Raw genomic sequence first — 25833 nt, 5'->3', positions numbered from 1 at the left:
GAAATAATGCATTTCACAATACCTAAAAGGGTTTTGTGACCAAAGAGTTTCCTGGCAACTGGGGGCTAAGGAATGCCACAAAAATAACACCATGCAACAGACTTCATACAAGAGATTCGGGGAGGAGGTATGCAAAATGGCTACCCCTGAGCAGGGATGGAGACAGCAGCAGATCAGGTCATGATGGTAAATTATATAGAGTGGGTAAGGAGCACACACATAGGGAAAATACCAAGAAGGTGGTGATGGTGGAAACTGTGTTGCATTGGCCATTCATAACATTGGCAATGAGTCATTGAAGGTAGGGTGGGGCTGAGGGGAGAGCACATGGTTCTGGAATGTGGATGTTTCTTAGTTGACTAACATTCCTCCCTTTTGTTTATTATAAAAGGTAAGGACATGTGAAGGGTGACTAGTGAAGTAGGAGTGAGAACTCTGTGTCATTTAGATGGTTTCTTGTTGTCTGGAAGTGTTGACATCTTTGGAACCCAAGAAAGCTGGAATGTTGGCCAAGGCCAGGAAGAACAGGCTATTTTGGTCACTGTTTGGGCTCTGTGGGACTATTTGGAGCTAGGAAAGTGCAGGCTGCTTTGGAGCAATTTGAAGTCTTTAATTTATTGGAAGTCTTCTGGAGCAGATACATTTTAGGAATAGAAGGTAAGGTAAAAGAGTTTGGGAGGTGGGTATACATATGAAACTTCCAGCCCATGGTCCTGGTAGTTGAGGGAGAGAATCCCAAGATGGGGGGGGGGCACAGGAGGGGATGACACACGGGGGGGGGGGACCCCACTCTCAGAAATAGGCATGTGGGGAGATTTAGGAATACTTATATGGAGTCTTGTGTGACCTGTGAGAGGTGGATCCAAGTCAATTAATTCCCTGAAGCTTACATGAATTTTTTTAAGTTTACAAAATGAGATGAAAGTTTTAGATGTTAGCATTATCACTGTTAGTAATCTGTATGGAAAGCCATCTTGTAAAAAAGGCAGTAGACTCATGCCTTTGAGTCATAGTAGAAGCTTGGGGATTTGGCATTAAAATGATTTGGGATTAAAGGCATTAACAGTTTCCAGAGGATTGACTATATAGATTGGACAGGGATTTTTTTTTAGCATATTTAACCCCATTCTTAAAAGACAACCAAAATAATTTTAAAATCTTGAGCTTGTGACTTATAGTAGTAGTCAATGCTTTACCAGCTTATTAGAACTCAATTTATTGATGTTGAAATTTTGAACTTTAGAAGTTTTAGCATAACAATAGCATAGTGAGGAGAAAGGAAGTACAAAACATTTTTATTTTTCACAAACCTTAAATCATTTTTAGACCTTTACAACATTCATTTAAATACCTTAAAGCAATTTCTTAGAGATTTATCACTTGCATTTTCACATTTTAAAATATTTTTAGACCCTCACAACTTACTTAAGCTTTCATATCCTCAAACCTTTATAACTCATATTTATATACCTTAGAACATTTTCTTAGACACCCCAAACTTACATAAACTTTAAACTTTTTCTATGCAACCATTTACCATGAGACACAAGTGCTCTTGATTCTGAGAGCAGTCATTGTAAAGCAAGTTCCTTTAAAAAAGAATAGTAAAAAGTTATTTTGAAACCTGTTTTGTGAGTTTTCTCTTTTCAGAGTCTGGTAGCAATGTAAACTGTCTTTCTCAGCTGGAGACCTACTAACTCTAGAAATGTGAGGTCTGAGGCCTGATTTAAATGAATTAACAAGGCAGCTGAATCCTTAGGAAAGGAGCTGGTATGCTTGTTGCTATTAAACTGACAAAGCTACAATTAATCAATATCATCAGAGATCTGAGAAGGATAACTTATAGCAGAAAATATAATTCAACTGGTCTATGTATCAATTAAAATGACAGAGACTTACTCATTCCCTAGATGGTTGCCCTGGGTCTCCATGGCTCTACTGGGGCCAGTGATCATAGGTCTTCAGCAGTCATACAGAACAGCATTTAATCTTCATCTGCCACACCAAGCAACATCAGCCTCTGGCTGCCAGACCGAGGTCTGAGAAATTTTATTTTGTTAGTGTTATAGCTTTGAGGGGAAAGGTGTCCTGGCAGTTGGGAGTCAAGGAATACCACAAAGTCACACCCCACACAAGAGATTTATTGGGAGGGAAAAACCCAGGGTGGTAGCTGACTCTCCTTGGGTAGAGTCCAAGAGAGTGAGAACTACAGTTTTAGAAGACATGGTATCTAAGATAGTCCCGGAGGAGAGATAGGATGTGAAAATGTGAAAACTATGTTAAGAACCAGTAGAATCTTACATTCAAGTTGCATGTCAGCCAAAGAGAAGACAAATGTACTAAAATCCCTTTATGTTCTTGTTTGCATCTTCAATGGAATGATACCTCTTCTTTCAATTAATAAATTATTGTGTAAATAGAAAAGAAGCAGGAAAAACTATTAAGGGATCTCTACATGTGCTCTACAAACAACATATCACACAATTAAATTTAAAGTATGAGCAACAGAAAACTGAAGGCAGGCATAAGTGGAGTTTAATCAGCAATGCCAGGTCTTGAGTTTTATGAATATGCTTAATTTTGTTCACAGCAGCTTCAAGATATACCTCATCCTTTTGCTACTCCATTACATGAAACCTATTTCTCCACTCTTCTTTTCACACAGAAGCAAATCTCATAGTAGAACTTGGTAGACTAGGATTCAGTTAGCAAAGGTTTATGGAATTCCTAGGAAAATTGATGAAACTGACCATTACATTAAATAAAATAAGTCATAGTAAATACCAAGGTTTCCTGTCATAAATGGATGTAGATAGAAATAGAAATGTGACTGTGTAAAGGAAAGGGGTCAGAAGGAAGAGAAGGGAGCCAGTGAGGAGCCAATGAGGTAGGGGGGAAAATGTGACGTGAAAGCAGAAGGGGGCATTATGTGGGTGGAGGAAAGGGACTATCAAGAGAAGTGAATAAGAATGAAGTACTTTTAAATGTCCATCACTTATCATGCTAACCAAAAAGTTAATTTGAAAAATAAGAAAAAAATAAGAGCAAGGTTCATGAGGAAATTTTTCTTTTTTCTTTTGTTGTTTCTTTTATTTTTGAGATTGTAATATAATCGCATCATTTTCTCTTTCCTTTTCCTCACTCTCAAATTCATGGCCTCTTCTTTTATCAATTGTTGTTATTTATATATTTGCATATATATTCCTAAAGAGATAAATGTAAGCCCATTCTATATAATGTTCCTTAATCATATGTTTTCAGGGCTGATCCAATGAGTATATCTATAAAACAACTCCCACATCTAAAACTCAGGGGTCATTGCAGAAGAGGGGATGTAAAGAATAAGAGACAGAGAATCAAGAGTTTGCTGTGAAACTGTGTCTTTTAGTAACAAAAGAAATGTAACCCATAAAGTCTCATCAACATGACAGCCTATACCTGAGTTGACCAAGGACAACAATAGACATGTTTAAGCAGATGGGGAAAGACCACACGGCCTCAGCCTATATAGAGAACCACAGACAACTAAAGAAGGCTGTGAGCCAAAATCATTTTTCTTTAAAAAAAAAAGATTCAATCTGAAAGCCAAAAAATTACTTCCTTTTCATTTTCAGTGATTTAATTTTGTCACATGTATGTAAACCTTATATTTTATTCATAAAGCCATTGACTGAAGTTCATTGAACATCCTAATTGAGTATTATATCTTGATTTTTAGCCTACAAGGACATCTTGGATATGATTCCCAAAAGCATCTATGGATTTTGGTGATCAATATTTTAACATAATAAATAATATCAGTCTATAACTCTGAAGCCCTCACTCTTTGTTATTAACTAGAAAATAAGATGAATGAACATAGAGTTTGAAGATGGATTTTAGAAGTGTTTTGCTGTTCATTTGCACAATGTACGTAGTTGGAGAGAAAAATTCTCATTTAGAAGAATATAGAAAAAAAAAATCTAAGATAAGTGATGGTAGTGTGAAATGACCTGAAGGAAAAGTTTTTCATGTTGTTTTGTCCAGGTATATCTGAATAGACTTCTTATGGTAATTAATGAGGACACTGTGACTTGAAAAATCAGTAAAATTATGCCAAGTAAATAGTGGGTAAAGGGTTTATTCAATAGAAAAAGCAAGTGTTTATGTGAACTCTTCAAAAAATAAGATGAAGACCAACTACAGAGTGTGAGCTGTAGCATAAAATAGTAACAAGAAAAATATCTTGAGACACAGCTAAAGGATTTGGGTTATTAACTAAATACATCGAGTAAACATTGAACAGTAGAATACAAAAGTTATATTTAATGCTTGGGAGAGGGTAATAAAAGCAGAAGGAGGAAAGTGTTTAATCATAACAGCAGCCAGAATAGAGTGTGGAAAGGGGATAAGATGCAAACAAATGGCAGATGTTATAGAGTACATGAGAACTCATTATTCACATCACACATTTTCTCAAAAACTGAAATGGTTCTAAAATGTAAACATTTGAAAAATAGATACAAATTAATATTTAACTCTAAAAGGAAAAATATGTTCTCAAAAATTTGGAAGAAAAAAATGCATTTTTAGAAAGGATGATTCACTTGTACACACAGCAATGTGGCTACTGTGTGAAGTTTAAATGCAACCTACATCTAAATAACTCTTCCTGATGAAAAATCATTTATCTACCAAATATATTAGATACATTTTTAAAAGATGTGCCAACAACTTTTGCTTCTTCAGTAGATTATGCCCAAACATAATGAATACCTTTGTGCTTATCAACTGCACATGGCTCCCCTTGGTATTACAATGAAGGTTCTGTGTGTTTGCTGTGGTATACGCCATTTATTTTCAGGAAAATATGCTTCTTTTGCTTCTTTCTTATATTTTCCAAAGAATTATACAGGGAAATGGTTTCTTCTTTTAAGAAATACCACCTCACAATGCATCCACTTTCTTCAAGTACTTCTTTATTTTTATTGAGCTCATGGACTCTGGGCTGACAGCTGGGGGGCCTGCATGGGACCCACTAGACCCTCTGAATGTGGGTGAAAGTTGTGTGGCTTGATGTGTTTGTGGGTCTCCTGGCAATGGGACTAGGACTTATCCTGGGTACATGAACGGGCTTTTTAGAGCCCATTCCCTATGGTGTGATGCCTTACTCAGCCTTGATGCAGGGGGGAGGAGGTAGGTCTGGCCCCAACTTGGTATGCCAGCCTGAGTAGACTACCCAAGGGAGGCCTTACCCTCGATGAGGATAGGATGGGGGTTAGGATGGGGCCAGGTGTGGGGGAGTGAGAGAAGGGGAGGGAGGGGGAAACAGGAATTGGTATGTAAAAGGAAAGACAATTTTTTTTTTTTTTTTGGTTTTTTCGAGACAGGGTTTCTCTGTGTAGCTTTGCGCCTTTCCTGGGACTCACTTGGTAGCCCAGGCTGGCCTTGAACTCACAGAGATCCGCCTGCCTCTGCCTTCCGAGTGCTGGGATTAAAGGCGTGCGCCACCACGCCCGGCAAGAAAAATTTTTTAAATTAAAAATTATAAAAAAATAAAAATCAATTTATTTCCTTCTTTAAATTATTAGGTTTTTTTTTAAATTATGGCCATCTGTACTTTTCTGTAATTATCTCTATTCTTTATAAAAACAAACTTCTTTGATGAAGAGTGAGAACTACATTTATCAGAAGGAAATGAAAACTACATTTATCTGTAGGATAAATTTTGGTATATAATTAGGAATTATGCTGGTCTAGTAAGTGACAATAGTAGCTTCCTTTCTAATATTCATGATCTCACTTGCCTCTGATATTTGGCTTGGTTTCTAATACCAAGTATCATTTCCATTCTATAGAGTGGCTCTTAGGTTCAATTGGAGATCTCTTGGTTACTGCTAAAATGTGAGTACCACCATTGCACCTTGAGGGATATGTTGCAAGGCTAGTTGTTATAGTTCACAGTGCCAGAGATGGGTAGTACTATTAATTTCTTTCCTATCTTGACAATTTACATAGTACTTTTTGGCACTATAAAAGCTAGACCAAAAGGAAAATGCTTTCAGGTTACACTAAGCCCAATTTTTTCATATCTTCTGTCCAAAGAATATGGTGTTTCAGCAACAGGAACTTAGCTTCTACTTCTGAAAAGCAATCAAGGTAAACATCAATAACCAATGTTGTTTTATGAGCCTCTTGGACTGCCCTAGTGAACCACTCTAACAGATTTTTCATGTCTGGTACTAGAGTTTTTGTTAGTCTCAGGAGCATTATCAGTCTAATTGGCATACATTATTTAAGACACTGTATTAGTCAATGTTTTCTAGAGGATCAGAACTAATAGGAATATGTTTGTGTATGTGTGTATAATGTGTATTGGATTTATTATATGTGAATTATATGTGTGGGAGATATGTATATATTGGGGCTGATCTTCTCACGTTCTAGCCTCAAGGAATCATATTATTTTATATTTACTGAAAGCTATACACATGGAGACAACTATAAGCAGTGTGTGTGTGTGTGTGTGTGTGTGTGTGTGTGTGTGTGTGTGTGAATGTATGTATCTGTGGTGATTTAAATGAGAATGGCCCCTATAGGCTCATATACTTAAATGCTTGGTCCCCAGTTCTTTGAACGGTTTGGGAAGGATTAGGAGTGGCAGTGTTGGAGGAGGGGTGTCCCTAGGGGTGGGCTTTGAGGTTTCAAAAGCCCATGCCAGGCCAAGTGTTTCTCATTTTATCCCCTTGCTGCTTGACCTTATAGGCTGTGGTCCAGCCAGTCTAACAATGGTTGTCTTTGGAAGGGAACCCTAACAATCCAGTAGTTGTTCAGTCCATGAGGCTGGATGCCTCAGCTGGTCTTCAGTGTATATTAGAATATAGCCTCTCTATATAGCCTCTCATGTCAGTGAGGGAATTAACTTGCCATATATTTAGATATTACCTCTATGAGCCATTCTCATTGAAATCACCGCAAATACACACACCTACATACACACACATGTATGTACATATAGATGTATATATGTGTGTATATATATGTACATACATTGTGTATAATTTTCCATAAATATAAAATAATATGATTTCTTCAGGCTGTATTATGAGAATCCCAGTCCCAACAAATACATTTACAAAATAACTCCTATATCTAAGGCTCAGAGAACACTGCAGAAGAGAAAGAAAGATTATAAATTTGAATAGACCAGAAAGTCTACTGTGAGATTGTATCTCCCAGAAATGACAGGGAAGCTACACCCATGAGCCCCTAACAATACACTTACCTAAACAAGACTTTAACAATGGGAATATCAGTAGACATTATAAATCCGAAGGGAGAAATACCATAGGATCCACAATTAGATAAACATTATATCAGTAACTCTAATGAGTCTTTCTTTGTACCGCCAGCTTGGAAATAATGACACAGAGACTTATTATTGACTGTGAAAGCTTATCTTTAGCTTAGGCTTATCCCCTTAGCTCTTATAACTTAAATTAACCCATTTATTTTAATCTACATCCTGTCGCATGGCTCATTACCTCATCTCTCCATACTGCTCATACTGCTTCCTCTGCATCTGGCTGTCTTTTTCTTCCCAGAGTTCTCTCTGTCTTGAGAAGTCCCACCCATACCTCCTGCCTAGCTACTGGCTATTCAGCTTTATATTATACAAATCACGGCAATATACCTTCACACAGTGAATAAATTTCCTACAACAAGTAACAATAATAATCAAAGACAAAATGTCCATTAGTTTGAGGGGAAGTCGAGATGGCATGGTAGGGATTGGAGGGAGGAAACAGAAAGGAAAAATTAATGCAGTTATATTTTAATTTAAATTTTTAAATAAAAATTAATGGCCTCAGTCTCATCTACTGATATAATATCTATACAAATATATAAATGATTGATTTTCTTATTCACAGAGAAGAAAATATACATTTTTATCTCTTGGGTTTAAGATGATGCTCATTATAAAAATTATAGTGTGAGACAAAAGGGAAAAGTTCAGAGGATAATAAAATTGTTGATGAAATTTTAGGTAAGCTTTAATTAGACCAGGAATGAAATAAAATTAAATACTTCAAAAAAGATGAGAATATTTTTCCATCTTCAGCTTCTAGTTCTGGACATTAAAGGAAAGTCCAACGCCTTCATGAACAGAGTGACCTAGAACATACCCACAGGCCTCTGCAATAACTTCTACTGTATACTTTGTAATCTCTCCGATGAAATCTAGAGCTCACACTTCTACTTTTAAAATCTTTATCCCACTAAGAAATGTAACCAAACTATGTTACAAACTCAGCCTTTTTTCTCCAACTTGGATACTGCCAGTTTGAATACTTCCATGTAGGTTGTGATTGTGGAAAAGTTATACTGAGCAGAACAGCTCCAATTTTTACCACAATATAAAACTGCCTGAAATGAAAACATGGGAGAGGAATAGAGCTGATATAAAATAAAACAGAGTAGTATTTCTTTTAATGTTGAACCTTTTATTTTTAAATAAATCCTATTGAAGGTTTCTGCTTTGCTTTCAATTGTATTATTCTTCGCGTTGTTTCAAGGAATAGTAACAACAAAAATGATGGCAATGTCTTACTCCTGTTTCATAAGTAATGCTTTAAATACTATATAATGCATTACAAAGTCAAAAATTCCCCTTTCTCCACTCCTCCCTTTCTAGATCTTTGCTGTGCTCTTCATTTGAGACGTCCTAAATGACTTAATAACAGAATTTAGAATAGTATGTTTTGACTCTAATTTTTTGTATACTTGTGTGAAATCTTTTATTCTTTCCACATTCCTGTGAAATTTTGTTTACATTACAAATCTTGGCTTAGAATATGTTGAACTTTTGCTGATCTTCAAACCTGGTCTAAATGGTCTTCTTTTGTGCCATTTTCCATAAAAGCTAGAACTTTCATCATCTTGTTACATACAAAAAAAGCTGCTGTGAACTTAGCTATTGTTTGCTGTTATAGAAAAGAGCCCTGGTTGTGCATGGAGGGGTGGGGGGAGGGGGAAGGGAGAGAAAAAGAGTCAGGTAAGCAGACAGACACAGACACAGACAGAAAATCAACCTTACTTTCTCCTTTTGGCTTATGTACTATTTTTAAGCCTATTTTCTACAGAAGATAAATATTGTTTAAACTTTATAGTGAATTAATAAATCTAAGTGGTGGAATCTGAACATTTTCACAAATTCATCTAAAGTAAAATGTTTTACCATTACTTCTTGTGAATAACTTTCCTTTTCCTTGGGAACAGGATGCAAAGGGGGAGGAAGAAGAGCCATTCTCTTTCATCTCACAGCAGTTATGTACTAAGGATTTCTTTAAACAAAGGAAAGCTAATGGCTGCATTATAAGGTATTCATGCTTTTCCCGGCCTCTCTGCTGCTTCAAACAGTACTGGTGACTTAATATTTTCAGTGTTAAGAGTCAAATTACTGAAAAATAATATGAGAGCAATATTTTAGCCAAGGGTCTGAAATTTATCATGGAAAATGTTCACAAACATCTTGCTTGGAAATGTGATAGCAAACTAGATGGTGTTGTGCTTGGATTGAAACTCTCTGTGATACTTGGAATAAACGTTTAATTATGAAAATTTACAAGGTTGCATTTATTCACTTATATTCTGGAATGTTAAAGTTGAAAATTCTTTTTGAACTTAGGAATAAGAATGATTTTCATTCATAAAACAATATTTCCCTTTGCCTTCATGTAACTGGGTTATTTGGATTGAGCATTCTTAGTCAAATTCTTTTTCCGTGTACTTGGCAGAATGGTACCTTAGTACAAATAAACAGTGGTTTCTAAAAATTAAAAAATGATGTGATCACTTCCCCACTTAGAACTATTCTGTGGTTTGCACTGCTTTGGGTTTGGCCTGAAGACAGACACATAAGTAACATACAGAGTGAGCAGATAGCACCTATATATCATAGGATGTTTGCATACACACACACACACACACACACACACACACACACACACACACACACATTTGTTTACAAATCATATATATATGGGTTTCAGGATGTATATGAACTAGCATCGTATTCCTCCCTGCTCTTTCTGTTGGCCAGGATATGTGCACGAACTAGGATTATATTTCTTGTCACCAGCACCTTCCTCTCCCCTTATCTCTGTTTCTCTCCCTCCTTTCCCATCTCTGTTTTCCTGTCAACTATGAGGTGATCAATTTAGTTCTGCTCATCTACCCACAAATGAGTTGGGTTTCATCACAGCCCAGAAACAAGGAATCCAAGGAGCCATGGACTGAAATCTCTGAAACTGTAAACCAAAATCAACTCTTCCTCCTTTGAGTTGCTTTTCTATGACATTTTTTGCAGTCAAGAAGTTGACCAATTAGAAACCCTTTAGTTTTGGATGCTAGAGATAGCTCAGTAGTTGGAAATGTTTGCTGCTCTTGCAGAGGCCCTAAGTTCAGTTCCCAGCATTCACATCAGGTAGTTTGCAACCAAATATAACCTAAAAATTCTTTGGGGAATTTGATATCCTCTTCTGTAACCTGTAGGCAGTCATGCGCACACACACACACACACACACACACACACACACACACACCACAAACACTCATACACACAATTAAAATATATCTTTTTTAAAAAGAAACTCACTTGTGTTAAAATGATAAAACAGATAATCTACACAGGAACAACAAAGAAAGAATTTGTAACTTCAGACAAAGTAGTAAGGAAAGAACTCACTGAGCCAATGCTATTTGAAAAATTAAAGAAGCATTTTGAAGAAAATTAATGGCTAACTGAAGAAAGAGTTAAAGAAGTTAAAGGTATATTCATGAGTGTACTTAATTTCAACTGTGACCATAACTAAGTTAGCAGCTCAAATACAGCCCACAAGTGTAGGAACATCTCACAATGCTGTTTTCAGAGTCTGACATTGGTTGCACTAGACTAGAATCTGTGATAGTAAAATACATTGCTTTCTGACTGCTTTAGGGAAGAAGCCATTTATGTACATTTTCCGAGGCTCAGAAGGTAGCCTACAACCTTGGATCCTGGCTGCCTTCCTCTATCATCAAACCCAGCTATTGGTTTGCATATCTAGCTCAATTTTTCTGTTCTACAACCACAAAATGTTGCACTTCAGCAATATGGTCTTACCATCTCATTCTAATGAGCAAAAAAGGGCAGCAGCAATGGCCTGTGTTAGTCTGTGGGCTCTAGTGACAAACAGCTCATAGGAGGCATCTCACATTTAGTACTAAGATATTTATTTAATAACCTTTCTCTTCTAGCAGGGAAACATTCTCCATGCATTCAAGGTACCTGTGTTCAAACTCATTTTTATATAAAACTATATGTTTTAATTAGCTTATAAAGTACTAGTTCTCAACAAGCATTTTTCATGCATCCTTAGTTATATACACCCACCCCCTACTCCTTCCCTCTCCAGTCCTCCTCACTTCCATCCCTGCTTAAATCTTTCACTCTCAGAGTTCTTCCTTTCTACTGTCCTATCATATGTATATAAACCTTAGTCACTTGATGTGTTTCATGAACTCAAGGATATAAAATGTCTATACTTTGACTAAACCTGTGTCACTAGCCCATTCAACAAGGCTTCACCTATCTAATTTTATGCTGCTGTTAAAACTTATTTTATCCTATAGCCTGTAAACAAGAACTTACATTAGTAGCATGTCTCTGTACAAAACAATACAGATTTTCATTTTGCATTTCTCTGCACTTGAACACTAGCTTTTAGTTACTGTGCAAGTGCTAGACACTATATCTTCCCTTTTCTCTCTTCAGTGCAGTGATGCAAACCACTGTGTCTACCTACTCAGCAAAAGGCTCATCTTAGACAGCTGTCAGCTGTTCTGTAATTCCTCAGTTTTTTTTATTATTGGTGACCCTGATTTATATGGCCCAGTATATTTTTCTTGTTTCTTATGGCTGTTAAAACAAACAAACAAAAACGATTTTTAAATCTTATTGACTCATAGTACTACTGGTAAAATTTTACTGACCACATTTTGTAAGAAATTTTATTGAAAACACGTACCAAACACTATATATTCTTCCCTGTACCATCTCTCTCCATTGCAACTCACAACTCACATCTCATGGTGACATTAGCAGCGAAATAAACTACAGTAGCAAATAAATCAATGGCTCTTCATGCATCAGGTCATCTGCTTCTGTCTCTGAGTTGTGAACATCAAACACTAATGACATCATTTTTAATTCAGATGAACTGAGAACCAAAGCCCAACTGAGAGAGCAAGCAGTAACAGGGACATGGTCAAAGATTTACAAACTACCTCTCCTTAGATCAAAGAACAATGGCCTTATTGTTTATTTTGGCCTTTGACATGCTCCCAATAACTTTTTCTGGAGTGTGGAGAGGAGCTGAGTTGGATGCCACTCAAGCTGGCAAACCATCTGGGCAATGCCACCCAGTACTGGATCATGCTGAGTCTTTTCTCCAGTCTCGAAGCAGATGGGGACACTAAGTGCCATTGGCACATCTGGTCTAGGGCCTCTGCATCTCGGGAAGGGTCAGTCTCTTAATTAATTTACTTGAGATAAGATTCCATTGCACCTGGTATTCTTATCTTAGAAATATAGCTTACCAACTCTATAATAAAAAGATATTATAGACTAAAGACAGGTTTTATCTGATTTTATATTCATTTGTTCACCTAAAAACATGTGTTCTGAATCTTACTATTTTAAACTTTTTCATGTCCTTAAAACTGTTACCCAGAAAAAGAAACCATGAAATGTTTTCACTGTTACAAATGGGTGCTTAAAAATATGCTAGAATTAGAGCATCTGTGTGGGCCTTGAATACCCATTTTGTAAAAGTTCTTTGGATGCTTGTGACAGGCATCCAGTATTGAGAACCATGAAATGCTGTTCCTCAATGAGAGTTGCTTGCCTCACATCATCTTGATGTAATTTGACATAGAATCTAATGCTTTTTCCCCTGTTACTAAAGAATGGCATAGAAACAAGCAAGTCTTTTTATAGGCAAAATACCAAACACAGAGAATGTTGGGCTCTTACCCACATTTAGATAATACATTAGAGTAGAAGCAGAAACTGAATCTCTATCTCCTTTAAACAATTGAAAGTTTATTATATTCCATGTCACTCAAATAGCATATGTTTCCACTCTTCCTCTTTACTTAGCATACTAAACTTAAATATGCTAGAGAATGGCTGGAAAGCTTAGAAAGTATAATTGAAACTCAAGCCAGTTCCCCTATGTGAAGTACATATGCCCTACATAAGGGGTGTGAACAAACAAACTGGGAGCTATATTAATTCTATTTGATGGTCATAATGTCTGTGCTCAGAAAACAAGGCATTCCCAAACTTTAACAACCTGAAGAATGAAATGTAGAGTAGTAGCTACCATATGTACCAACCCCTATGCAAGTAAGAACTGACCTAGAGTGTACAGAAGAAAACTGGTAAAGAAAATCTTACAGAAAAATGAGTGAATTTTAGCCTCATCACACACACACACACACACACACACACACACACACACACACACACACACACACACATACACAATCCTGCTGAAGCTTAACCAACTCCAGAAACATGCAAAGCTTTTAAGTTACACTGTAGTCTGTGTGAAGAAAATGTGTCAGTATGGAAGAGTTTAATCAGAAAGTGTTGTAGCTCTTTCTGCCTAATTCTTTCAAAGCTCCATTATTAATCTAAATGCCATCTTCTTTGAGAACATAAACCCAAGGAGTAAGGAAAAAGAAGCCAGAGACTGAAAAATCTGTCATTTTCTTTCCTGTGAGTTATATTTTTAGCTAGCATACAAAATATTGGGTTTTATTAAAACTTTTCTTGTACGCACGTCATTTATCTGGCTCTTATCTGCCTCCCCACTGTCATCTTCCACTGCTTCCCCAATTATTGATGGTGCCCTTTCTTTTTCCCTGCAAATACTCTCTCGGCTTTCTTTGTTTTTTTTCATAGAAAATAGGTTTTTTTTTCCTTATAACCAGAAACTGTCATTTTAAAGCTGTGTATATGAGATACATGATTCTGTGGATCTTGAGCCTTCTGGCACTGAATAGAAGTGTCTGCTCTGATGTAGAAGTAATGTACAAAGTTGATTTGTCAGTTAACTAAAACTTAACCTCTGACTGGTCACCTTTCTCTGACTTTCCTGACATATCTGTTTTCAGTGCACCGATTCACCACAACAGCAATTTGGTTATCTCTATCTATCTATCTATCTATCTATCTATCTATCTATCTATCTATCTATCTATCTATCTATCTATCATCTGTCTATCTATCATATATATATTATTGAGAGAATGGTGACCTGTAAATGGATGGGGAAGCTACTATTCCATGGGATAGAAAGTCCCCTTACTGAAGTCATAGGGCATTTTGTTTTATGCATGGAGACTTTTTCAGCATTAGGAAGTCTCCCTCAGCTTTCTCAATCCTGAAAGGTAGTCCACAAAAAATTACTCCACACTATGTGCCTCATGACTCAGGTCCACCTACCCAGGTTCTTCCAGCTCCGAGTACTTGCTCCCACAAAATCAGTATGGAAAATTCTTTTTCAGGCCAGGTGTAATGAAATATATGTGGCCCTTTTAAAGTAAGAGAAAAACAGTATAAAAAAGAATATGCACTCCATTATCTCTTTTAAATGAATGTATTAAATGTTCTCCAAACTCCAAATTCTTCCTTCAGATTGATTTTCTTGATGTGCACTTTTTTTTATTAAGACAGCTGATATCTTCTGTGACTTGGTGAAGTTCTGACAGGGAAGGATGCAGAGTTTACTGCCTTTGTTTCTCTAGAATCTGGGATAATGGTCTGGCGTAAAATATCTATTAGATAAATGTTCAACAGTGAAGTAATTCATAAATAAATAAATTTAAGTTCCTGAGAGCAACAATCTACTCTTTGATGCAGAGCTCATCACACTTATGGGATCTCTGAGTACTCGTTATCAAAACAAAGAGCATTGATTGCCTTTTACATAAGATCATGTTTAGATAATGAGCAAGCATGCTCTCTCTGAGCTAGAACACTCTTTTATTAGCAACCTTTAAAGCTGGGATAGCATTCCCATGGTTTGTTAATAAACTACAAAAGAGAAAGATGCAAGAGCAGGTAATAAAGAAGGAACCTAGTTCTTATCTTTGATGATTCTAGTGTTTTAGTCTAAACATTGGCAAAAAATTTATGGAGGGACAGCTCAGCTGTTAAGAACAATTACTGCTCTTCCAGAAAACCCATGTTGGATTCCCAGCACCCACATTGTAGCTCACAACCATCTGTAACTCTAGTTCCAGGGGATCTAACTCACTCTTCTGGATTCCAAGACATACATACAGGTAAAAGATTCATATACTAAAATAAAATAAAATTAAATAAATTTAAACTCATATGATTCCTTGATGTGTTGATCAGAAAAAATCTAACTCTACAATTCCTCAGAGAATATTGACTGTCATTTTTCATTGCTCTTAAACACTAAATATACTCCAAATTAATGTTAACTGTATATTACAATACCTGTGAAACAGTGTGAGATAAAAGATCCATTATCACATGATAACTTTGCATTCTGATACCATTAAAATAGCAGACTATTGAAACCAAACAGGTATTTTCCTTGTAGATATTTGTGGTAACCATAAAGATCATTTTTCTCACATTCAAGTAAGTGATTGCAATAATTAGGAAAATAGTAGTTTAAAAATATTTAGTTAAACTTCATCCTTCACTGCAACTTTCTAATCATTTTTAAATGAAATGAATGGTTGGTTGTATGCTCTCAGTCCTCAGAAGTTTACTGTCTGACTCTTAAATAGCTGAATCTTTTCAGACTCTGAATCAGTCTGCTTTTTCTCTACGTTTGTCTATGAAATAATCATCACCAAACTTTTCTAAATGCCTTTTATCCAGCCTGGCTTTATATTCTAGAGCAGTGGTCTCAACTTGTGGATCACGACCCCTATGGGGGTCCAATGACCCTGTCACAGGGGTCATCTAAGACTGTCAGAAAACACAGATATTTACATTATGAATCATAACAGTAGCAAAATTACAGTTATGAAGTAGCAGCAAAAATAATACTATGCCTGGAAGTTACCACAACATGAGGAACTGTATCAAAGGGTTACAGCATATGGAAGGTTGAGAACCACTGTTCTAGCAATATATAAATGCATGTTTTATAATTCTGAACTGATTACTGAACCATTTGACTTACCTTGAAAAAATTACTACTTTTATGACAGTACAGCCATTTGGAAGCATAAAAATACCAGAATTCATAGGCATCTTGTTGTCATTGTTTTTTTAAAGAATTTCAGTTCCAGATTTTAAATCCTAAGTAGAAAGTAAGCATAAGCTACAACTATTATTTTCTGCAACAACACACCAAGGACATCAATGTTGTGGCTATCCATCCCTATGGCCATCTCACCAGAGACGTCCAAAGGGTAATCAAACTTTTCAGTGGCACCTTTCTTTAAACAATGAAGGTGATAGTACTAGGGATAAAGTGATGTCTCCAGACCAGGTGCATACTAGAGCTCCTATTGACTGACTGAAGCTGGTTTAACTTCTGAAGCAAGTTTGCACCTGGCTTAACACACACTACAGGATCAGATGGTTGGCAATCAGTTCCACTACCTATTTGGCTCAGCTTAAAAATCCCAGATCAAAATATCAGCTGAACAAGGAGTGGAAAAGTACAGTCTGGTGCCTTTTGACTCAGCCAAATACAACTGCCAGTGTGGATCCAAGGACATGGTGGTCTGTTCTGAGTCATATCACCTCCCAAAATTAAAATCCTTAGTAGTTATTGCTTAAATTGCTTATATCTATATACTAAAGGGAAAATGCTAGTTATAATTCCAAGGTTAACTAGAATAGCTCAATTTTTTCTGGTGGTTCTTTAAATTGAACAAGATTTACTATACATATATTTAATGCAAGATAGCATGGTAGCTGATTACGAACATCAGGGAGACAAATGCAGACAGCAAAACAAAAAAGGCAGAAAGGCTAATTTCAAAGTGGCTACAATGCAGTAGTTTCCTGGATATGGATGGCTAAAGTAAAATAGTTTGTATATGTATGCAACTGTATAATCGGTTGGGTTTATTGTTAATGATTGCTAAAAACAGAGTGTGTTAAATTGCAAGGGATATTAGTGAAATCCATGTTACTGAAAATGATATCTGGTTGTTGTTTTTTTTTTTTTAAAAAAGCCTTGTGAATGAGCTGGGACTTTAGTTTAGTTTGGCTCTAATGTTTTATTGTGTTTATTTACAGGAGGTGTACACATACCCCCTCATGCATGTGGAAGGCAAAGGATAAGGTTCAGGTGTCAATCTCTCCTGCCATGTACATCCTAAGCATCAAGCTCAGGTCCAAATGCTTTCATCCACTAAGCCATCCTGCCCACCCCAAGTTAGCATTTTAAAATATTGTAGGAAACTGAGGTTATACCCCAGTTAGTAGAATACTTGCCTAGCATACATAACGCCCTTGTTCAAGCTCTAGTACAGCAATAAGTAAGTAGGGGATACATCAAGACATGCAAAACGTGTGAATAATACTCCTGTGTCCAAATCATCTGAGGCACAGCTTCCACAAAGAAGAATACAAGGAAACAAATCTGAAGAAAGAGGAGGGAGATGGATCATGAATGGCCTTCAGTCTATTACAAGTAGGCACTACAAACAACTAGCAGTTGTGGCTATACATGGCTTGACTCTAGAAGTGTAGAATTATCAGCATTATATTTTAGAAAGAATAACCTCATGGTATTGTACAGTGAGTTATTGGGAACAAAAAGAATTTCACCCACATGGAAACAAGTACTGAGTTGAAAGGAAAATAGCAAAATTAAATAAAAAAGAGTAATATATGTGGTGGTATTGTGTTCCCCAAAATATTGTGTACTCTAATAAATTTATCTGGAGTCAGAGAACAGACAGCCACTAGATACAAAGGCTAGAAAATGGTGGCACTCACACCTTTAATCCTAGCATTCCAGAGATAGAAATCCCTCTGGATCTCTGTGAGTTCAAGGCCACATTGGAAATAGCCAAGCATGGTGACACGCCTTTAATCCCAGAAAGCCAGCCTTTAATCCCAGGGAGTGGTGGTAGAAAGCAAAAAGATATATAAGGCGTGAGGACCAGAAACTAGAAGATTTTGGCTGGTTAAGCATTCAGGCTTTTGAGCAGTAATTCAGCTGAGACCCATTCCGGATGAGGACTCAGAAGCCTCCAGTCTGAGGAAACAAGACCAGCTGAGGATCCGGCGAGGTGAGATAGCTGTGGCTTGTTCTGTCTCTCTGATCTACCAGCATGGACCCCAATAACTCGCCTCAGGTTTGATTTTATTAATAAGTACTTTTAAGATTCATGCTACAAATATAGGTAAAAATTACTTCAATTCTGAAACCTTAAAAGAACATATTTTCATATTTACATGGGTAACTGTTGCTATGTCACATTTTATTAGTGAAAGTGAACTGTAAATATTTTTCTACAATAATTTCCCCTGAGGTATACTAAAAAGATTGGCGCCGGGCAGTGGTGGCGCATGCCTTTAGTCCCAGCACTCGGGAGGCAGAGCCAGGCGGATCTCTGTGAGTTTGAGGCCAGCCTGGGCTACCAAGTGAGTCCCAGGAAAGGCGCAAAGCTACACAGAGAAACCCTGTCTCGAAAAACCAAAAAAAAAAAAAAAAAAAAAAAGATTGGCTTCCAATGGAAATTTTTACTTTTGTGCAATTTTGTGTAAACAAAAACAATTTTGGATAATTAAAAATTATGAAAACTTAAAAAGTATTTTATAGTTAAACATATTAACACTCAGCATTTTAAAACTGTTGTCTTTCGAAGCTACTTTTAGGCATTAACTTCAGGTTCTAAACTAATAGCTACACATTGTGGGACAGACATCACCAGCAAGGAGGGAATTCAGTATTGGTGATAGGGTTAAATGATGAAAAATAGACTTAAAGATAATGAACAGTCACCTGAATGTTGTACTCATGAGGTAGAGAGAAGGACCCTTATTTATTTGTTCATAATCTCACATCTCCACAATAGCCTGGGTAAGACACTGGCAGAAAAAAATGTGACCCCCTTGCACCTTTAATCAGAGCATCAGTTCTCTAATATAATGATTATTAAAGGTTTTGATATTAGAATACTTGTAAAGCAGGAGAGACTACTTCAGGATTTAAAAGAATCCTCTAACCAATTATTTTCTTCAATAAATCTGTACTATGAATAAAAATGTATGAATAATGGCATTGCTTAGAGCATTCTTGAAAGTAGTGACAACTTAGTCCCATGTAAATTCTTAATTATTTTTGTTATTTAAATATATACTTTTATTTCCATATCAATGCACCTTTGAAGGTTACAGAAGCATATTTATCAATGTTAAGTAGTATTTATTAAATTTATAGAAGCAGGTTAAATGCTGGTATAGTATAATCTTTGTGAATGCATATGTATAAAGGATGTGTGTGTGTGTGTGTGTGTGTGTGTGTGTGTGTGTGTGTGTGTGTGTCACTGTGCTGTGGGCTTTAAGGTCTCTCTTGCTCAAGCTTTGCTTAACACTGCCTATTGTTTGTGAGATGTAGGACTCTCAGCTTCTTCTCCAGCACCATGTTTGCCTGCACGCCACCATGTCCCACCATAGACTGAACCTCTGCACTGTAAGCAATCCACCCCAATTAAATGATTTCCTTTATAAGAGTTGCCATGGTAATGGTGTCTCTTTGCAGCAATAGAAACACCAAGTAAAACAAAGTGTTATAGCTCTGAGGGAAATGGTATCCTGTCAGTAAGGAGCCAATGAATATCACAAAGTCACACCATATAACAAGCCTCCCATAAGAGATTGATTGGGAAAGATATAGGAGGGTGACTGCCTCTGCTCTAGTGAGAAGCATCAAAGAATTGAACAAGAGGCAGGCTTTATACAGGATTTCATGGAGAGGTGTGGAGCTTTCCAGGATAGCTGGGCATTGGTGAGATTCTGTGGCCTGATCTTGGGGCAAGCTCAGGGATTGGTGAGATTTTGAGCTCAGGGATTGGTGGGATTCTGTGGCCTGCTCTTGGGGTAAGCTTGGGGATTAGTGGGATTCTACAGTCTGATCCTAGGCTTTTTTTTTCTCTGTAGGGCAGAGCTTGGCTACCTGCAACTGGAAACAGGTGTGAGGGCCAGCCACTAAAGCAGTGTGGAGGGCAGGACCTGACTACTCTCATGCCTTGAGGGGTTTACACTAAGAAACAGAATATAAAGGGATGAATACAGTATTGGGGGCAGATTTGTCAGAAAGACCGGGTCAGACTTAAAAATACAATTGATCCCCAGATATACTTTAGCCTTAATATCGGACAAAATGTTTTGTAGTGCACTCTACAAATGGATGGTATTGACATTATCATAACAGAATTTCCCCTATTCAAGCTATTTTTCCACATCACTCCCTTTTAGAGGACCCTTCATTTAAATATTAAAAACCAACAAAAAAGCCTATGTGGACAAGGCTTCATCTTTTTAAGATACATTTCATTTGCCATTGTTTTATTAATTTTTAATTTTTTTTCATTAGGAATTATAGTTTTACATATAAATATAAAAAACAACATAGAAGATGGCCTATACTCATGCAATATTCCTCAGTGGTAACATTTCATAGCTATCTATACATCCAGGAAGTTAACACTGAAGAAATTCTTCAGAATAGTCAGAGGCCACGATTTAATTTTTTGCTTTAGATTTTTTTTAAGATTTATTTTTATTATTAATTATGAACAGCCCCTTAACAGGCCTGAGAATGGCAAACATGGTGCCAGCAGGCCTTGCCCTTCTCCCTTCCTCCCCCTTGCTAAATGGTTAGATCACATTCCTAAAGCTATCCACACAGGTCTATTCCCTTGTTTGGCCTCTTCCTTATGCCTGACTAAAACTGGAAGGTCCAGCTATCAACATTAATCATTTGAGCTGCACTGAGTAACTCATCCTAAAACAGACTTCCCTTTTCTCCTTAAAAACCACTCCTGCAGCAAACTTGCTCTGTCTTTGCCTGATCCGGAGGCAGCCCCACCCCTGCCCCCGAACCCTCCAGGGTAATAAATCTTTGCGCTGAGAATTTGGTGTCTGTGTGTGTGTTCTGTGCCAACTCCAAGGCCCCTTACAAATAAAGTATGTGTAATTATGTGTGGGTGTGAACCTGAGTGCAGAATCTATGGAGGCCAGAAGAGGGCATCAGATTTCCTTGAAGCTGGAATCACAGGTGGTTTGAGAAGCCCAGCAGGGATGCTAGGGATCAAACTTAGGTCTTCTGCAAGAGCAAAGTGCACCCTTACTTGTTGAGACTTTTCTCCAACCCCAGATTCTTCTATTCTTATGTATAGTCATTTGTACATATATGTGCATACATGTGCACACACATACATGTGTTCACACACACATACACATATGTGTGAACACAAATGCATACATACATTCTTCTATGTCACATTGTTGACTCATGTTCACCACCACCCCCAACTGAGACAGAATTATTCCATCTCAGGTTCTACTTTCATTAGCTACAGTACTCTCCTTTTCTCCAGATCCTGAGTCTGTGAATCTCTGATCAAGTCTCTATTTCTAATAGCATTTTAAGAAAATAAAATAGCCCAGGTGGAGCTCCAGGAGTCCAATCCGCGAGAGAGAGGAGGTATGAGCAGGAGATATTGAGACCATGATTGGAAAAAGCACAGGGACAAATAGCCAAACTAGTGGAAACATGAACTGTGAACCAATAGCTGAGGAGCTCCCATGGAACTGGCCTCTAGATAAGTGAGACAGTTGATTAGCTTGAACTGTTTGGGAGGCCCCCAGGCAGTGGAATCAGGACCTGCCCTTGGTGCATGGGCTGACTTTTTGGAGCCTGGGGCCTATGCTGGACACTTTGCTCAGCCTTGGTGTAGGGAGGAGGAGACTGGACTGCCTCGACTGAGTCTACTAGGCTGGACTGACTCCCCAGGGGAGACCTTGCCTTGGAGGAGGTGGGGATGGGGGGAGGGTTTGGGGGGGAAAGGTTTGGGGGTGGGAGGAGGGAGGACAGAGGAATCCATGGCTGATGTGTGAAATTAAGTTAACTATAAAATAAAAATATTTAAAAAAGAAAACTATAAAAATAGAATCATACAGAATTTTACTTTCTGGGATAGACTCCTTTCACACAGTATAATTCCCTTAGATGCAAAGGTGTACAACGGTGAAGTTTGTTTCTTTTTTGAGTATTTTGTGCAAATTCCTCAGTCAAAATTAATTTAGGTTTTTAGTCTATTTGCCTTTCCAAAAAAAATAGAACATTTTTTTTATTTTTTAAAAAGTAGACTTCTAAGACTTTGATAAAAACGAAACCTCTATTAAATCTACCAATCAGCTTTACCATGCTATGTTACAATTCCTGTAAAGGTTATTTCTCCACTTATTAGGTTATTTTAGCTCTTAAATAGTAGTTTTTCATTTCAGCATCCATAGCTTACAAATACTTTTTAGGTTTATATTTTTGTTTTTCATTAAGGTGGTTTCAAGCCTTCTGTGTTCATCATTATAGTAAATATAGGCAGTTGGTTCTTGAATACCAAGACTTTGGTCAGCTCACATGTTCTTTCAAAGAGTTGACTTGTAGTTTGTGATTTATTTTTGCAGACTTCACAGAATGATCTGTATAGACAGTAGCAGCACATTTAAACAGAAGTTGTTGTTCCTACTCCTTCATGGTCTATCAGCTGACTTATCTTGATTGGTATCATTACATGTTAAAGTGTAAAATTATGTGTAGGTAAATAGAATCTCAAAAATTGTAACAATAAATTTTTTATGATTCAGTTTCCTTAAATTGCCATTAGTTATTTTGAATAAAGTGAATAAGTGAAAAGAAAGAATAGCATAACTATTTTCTGAGTTGTACTTTTATAATCAGCTACCACCAGTACGAGCATAACAACATTTATTTGGTAATGCAATGCACTTAGCAGCTTTCACCCGAACACATCATAAATGGTAGTTTTAAATTTTTTAAAGGGCCAGCAAAATGACTGAGTGGATTAAGGTTGCTGCCTCCCAGCCTAACAGCATGAATTCAACCCTAGGACCCTCGGGGCGGAAAGAAAGAATCATACAAACTGTCCAGTCTCCTCCACATATATGCTGTGGAATGCCCACACACACAAAGTATAAAAGGAATTTTTTCTGTAAGTAACAATTTCTTACAAACATCAGGATAGACACACACACACACACACACACACACACACACACACACACACACACACACGTATTTATTGTCATTTATAATTGTACTATAGAGGCTTTTATCTTAATCACTTCAAGTAGAAATAAGTAATCTTATTACCACAAATTAATCATAGTCAAGAGGTTTTTTTGTTTTGTTTTTGTTTTGTTTTTTGTTTTTCAAGACAGGGTTTCTCTGTGTAGCTTTGTGCCTTTCCTGGGACTCGCTTGGTAGCCCAGGCTGGCCTCGAACTCACAGAGATCCGCCTGAATCTGCCTCCCAAGTGCTGGGATTAAAGGTGTGCGCCACCACCGTCTGGCTTAAGAGTTTTGATCTATTATAAAATTGTGTCTTTATAAGTCTAAGTAAGAAAAATAAAATAATATTATAAAACTATAATTTTTGCAGTATTATCTTGGGAATAAAATTTCATGTCAGCCTGGTTTTGCCCTCATCCTGGGTATCTTCTGCACTGCTCTATATATGGAATCAGGTTAAGACAGTGTTTTATTACAAGATCTAGGAAATCAAATCTCAAAATCAGATGTATGAAAAATTAGCTAAGACAGATGTTCTAGGAAAAATGTTGTCATTGCTTAAATGGTAGAATAATATAAATCTCTTTTTTATTTTATGTTTTTTTTTAAAGTATACTATACTTGTATCATTTTCTTCCCTCCCCTTTCATCTTTCTAACCCCTTCCATGTGCTATCTTACTCTGTCTCCAAAATTCATAACCTGCTTCTCTTTAAATGTTGATATATATATATACATATATGTATATATATACTATTAAATCAATAAGCACAATGCAATCTGAATGACATCTATATGGATATGATCTCAGGGTTGACCACTTGGTATTAGGTAACCAACTGGGGATGGAACTCTTGCCTAAGGAACACCTGTCTCTTACTCTCAGCTACCCACCATTCTTTGTCTAGGAGTGAGGCCCCCTGAGCATAGGAACCTTCCCCTTCCCTGTTAGAATGTCCATTGGTGTTGGTACTGAGTTGCTTTTCAATTCTTGTTTAGGCAGCTGTGTTGATGAGACTTCATGGGTATAGCCTCTGAGATGTCTAGTTTTTAAGATTATCTATTGACATTTGTATAGGGTCCTTTGGTATTCAAACTTCTTCAATTTTGACAAGCTTTTTTTTCTAATTTCTTTGACTATTCACCACACTCTTGAGTGTGATATTAAATTTCTTAGCCTTTGTGCTAAGAAGCACAAACAAGGGACCTGCTGCTCTGCTCATTCAATGAAGAGTTTCCTGGACTTGGGAGAATGACTGAAGCATTTTTAGAAACCCTGTCTCTGCTCAGTCATTGCTCCACTGGGCACGGTGCCACCATGTTTCAGAATGTCACATGACCATGTCTGACTCAACTAGTAAGTAACTAATATGAAAATTGGGTGGGCAAGTGGGTTCCTGAGCCAGACTTGTGTTTGATGCTTCACATCAAACAGCAAGACAACCACTGTTTTGATAGCTAGAATAATGTTCAACAAAGTTTTCTCTCCTTCCCCAACCACTTGTTCTGTCTCTAGCACTTGGGGGAAAAAAAGGTAATTGTAGACACCTCAGAAATTGTGGCAAAGGAAAAAAAACTATTTTTTGACCTAGGCAATAGAGGCAGGAAGAACACTACAAGTTCAAGTCTGAGCTACAACTGGGACTCATCTCAAAACAGAAATGAAACTGGAAAACAGTCCTGCTTTGGAGTCATCAACTTTGAACTTCTCACACATAGTTCAGCGAGTAAAGAATGGAGAACATCTATATAAACAAACAGTACCAAACTTCAGCTGAGGTGCTTGATTACAGAGTAATTTGAGAATCATGTCAATTTAATACTTATTTTTCTCCTTTGTCCTTCATAGAAGGATAGTAGCATTTAACAAAATTTCATTCTGCAACAGGACTTTCAAGTGAATTGCCATAAATTCATGTTACTGAAAACGATATATGGTTCTTTTATAAGAATTGTTTACCCAATTCTGTTTCCTTTCTGTCCTATTATAAACTTGCTTGTCCAGTACATTAAAGTAAACCACCAATTGAAGAGGATTGTCTCTTTTATTAATTGTATCTAATATTATTTATTACTTTATTTCATTAGCATTTTAAAAACCAAATTGTCCTTAACAGGACTTTGGTGCAGTTCATTTCTCTCTATTTTAGTAAATGGTTTTTACTCTAAACACAGTCAAATCAATTTGTATGTGAAACTGCATTTTATTATTGTCATACACATAAAAATTATTATAACATGTACTGTTTTTGATGACTAGTGGCTGAGCTTAAATTACCCTAATGCTTATTTCTTTGGTATGACTCTGCACTTATATCCTTATCCTTAGGTTTCATAATTCTATAAGTTGTTTTTCTGAAATTTTATGACTAATCAAATCAGTATTTTACATCTTGAAACATATCTTGCAAAAAGACATTTTTATTTTATGCATATGTTTGAATTTTAAGTATTTCTCTAGAGTGATAGAATTTCACT

The 25833-nt window shown here is 36.8% G+C and overlaps 1 long non-coding RNA gene across 1 annotated transcript; it reads left to right on the top strand.

Moving 5' to 3' along the window:
* Window positions 1–327: 327 nt before the first annotated feature.
* On the top strand, window positions 328–17927 carry LOC143268242 (uncharacterized). The gene is made up of 3 exons (XR_013043929.1): window positions 328–657; window positions 9259–9359; window positions 17327–17927. It is a non-coding gene; the product is annotated as an uncharacterized LOC143268242 (long non-coding RNA).
* The last annotated feature ends 7906 nt before the right edge of the window (window positions 17928–25833 follow it).

Source organism: Peromyscus maniculatus, chromosome 13 (genome assembly GCF_049852395.1).
Source record: "Peromyscus maniculatus bairdii isolate BWxNUB_F1_BW_parent chromosome 13, HU_Pman_BW_mat_3.1, whole genome shotgun sequence".
In the NCBI taxonomy this organism is placed as follows: Eukaryota; Metazoa; Chordata; class Mammalia; order Rodentia; family Cricetidae; genus Peromyscus; species Peromyscus maniculatus.
Note: the sequence above shows the minus strand (reverse complement) of the source record. Positions and strands in the feature narration are given on the sequence as shown.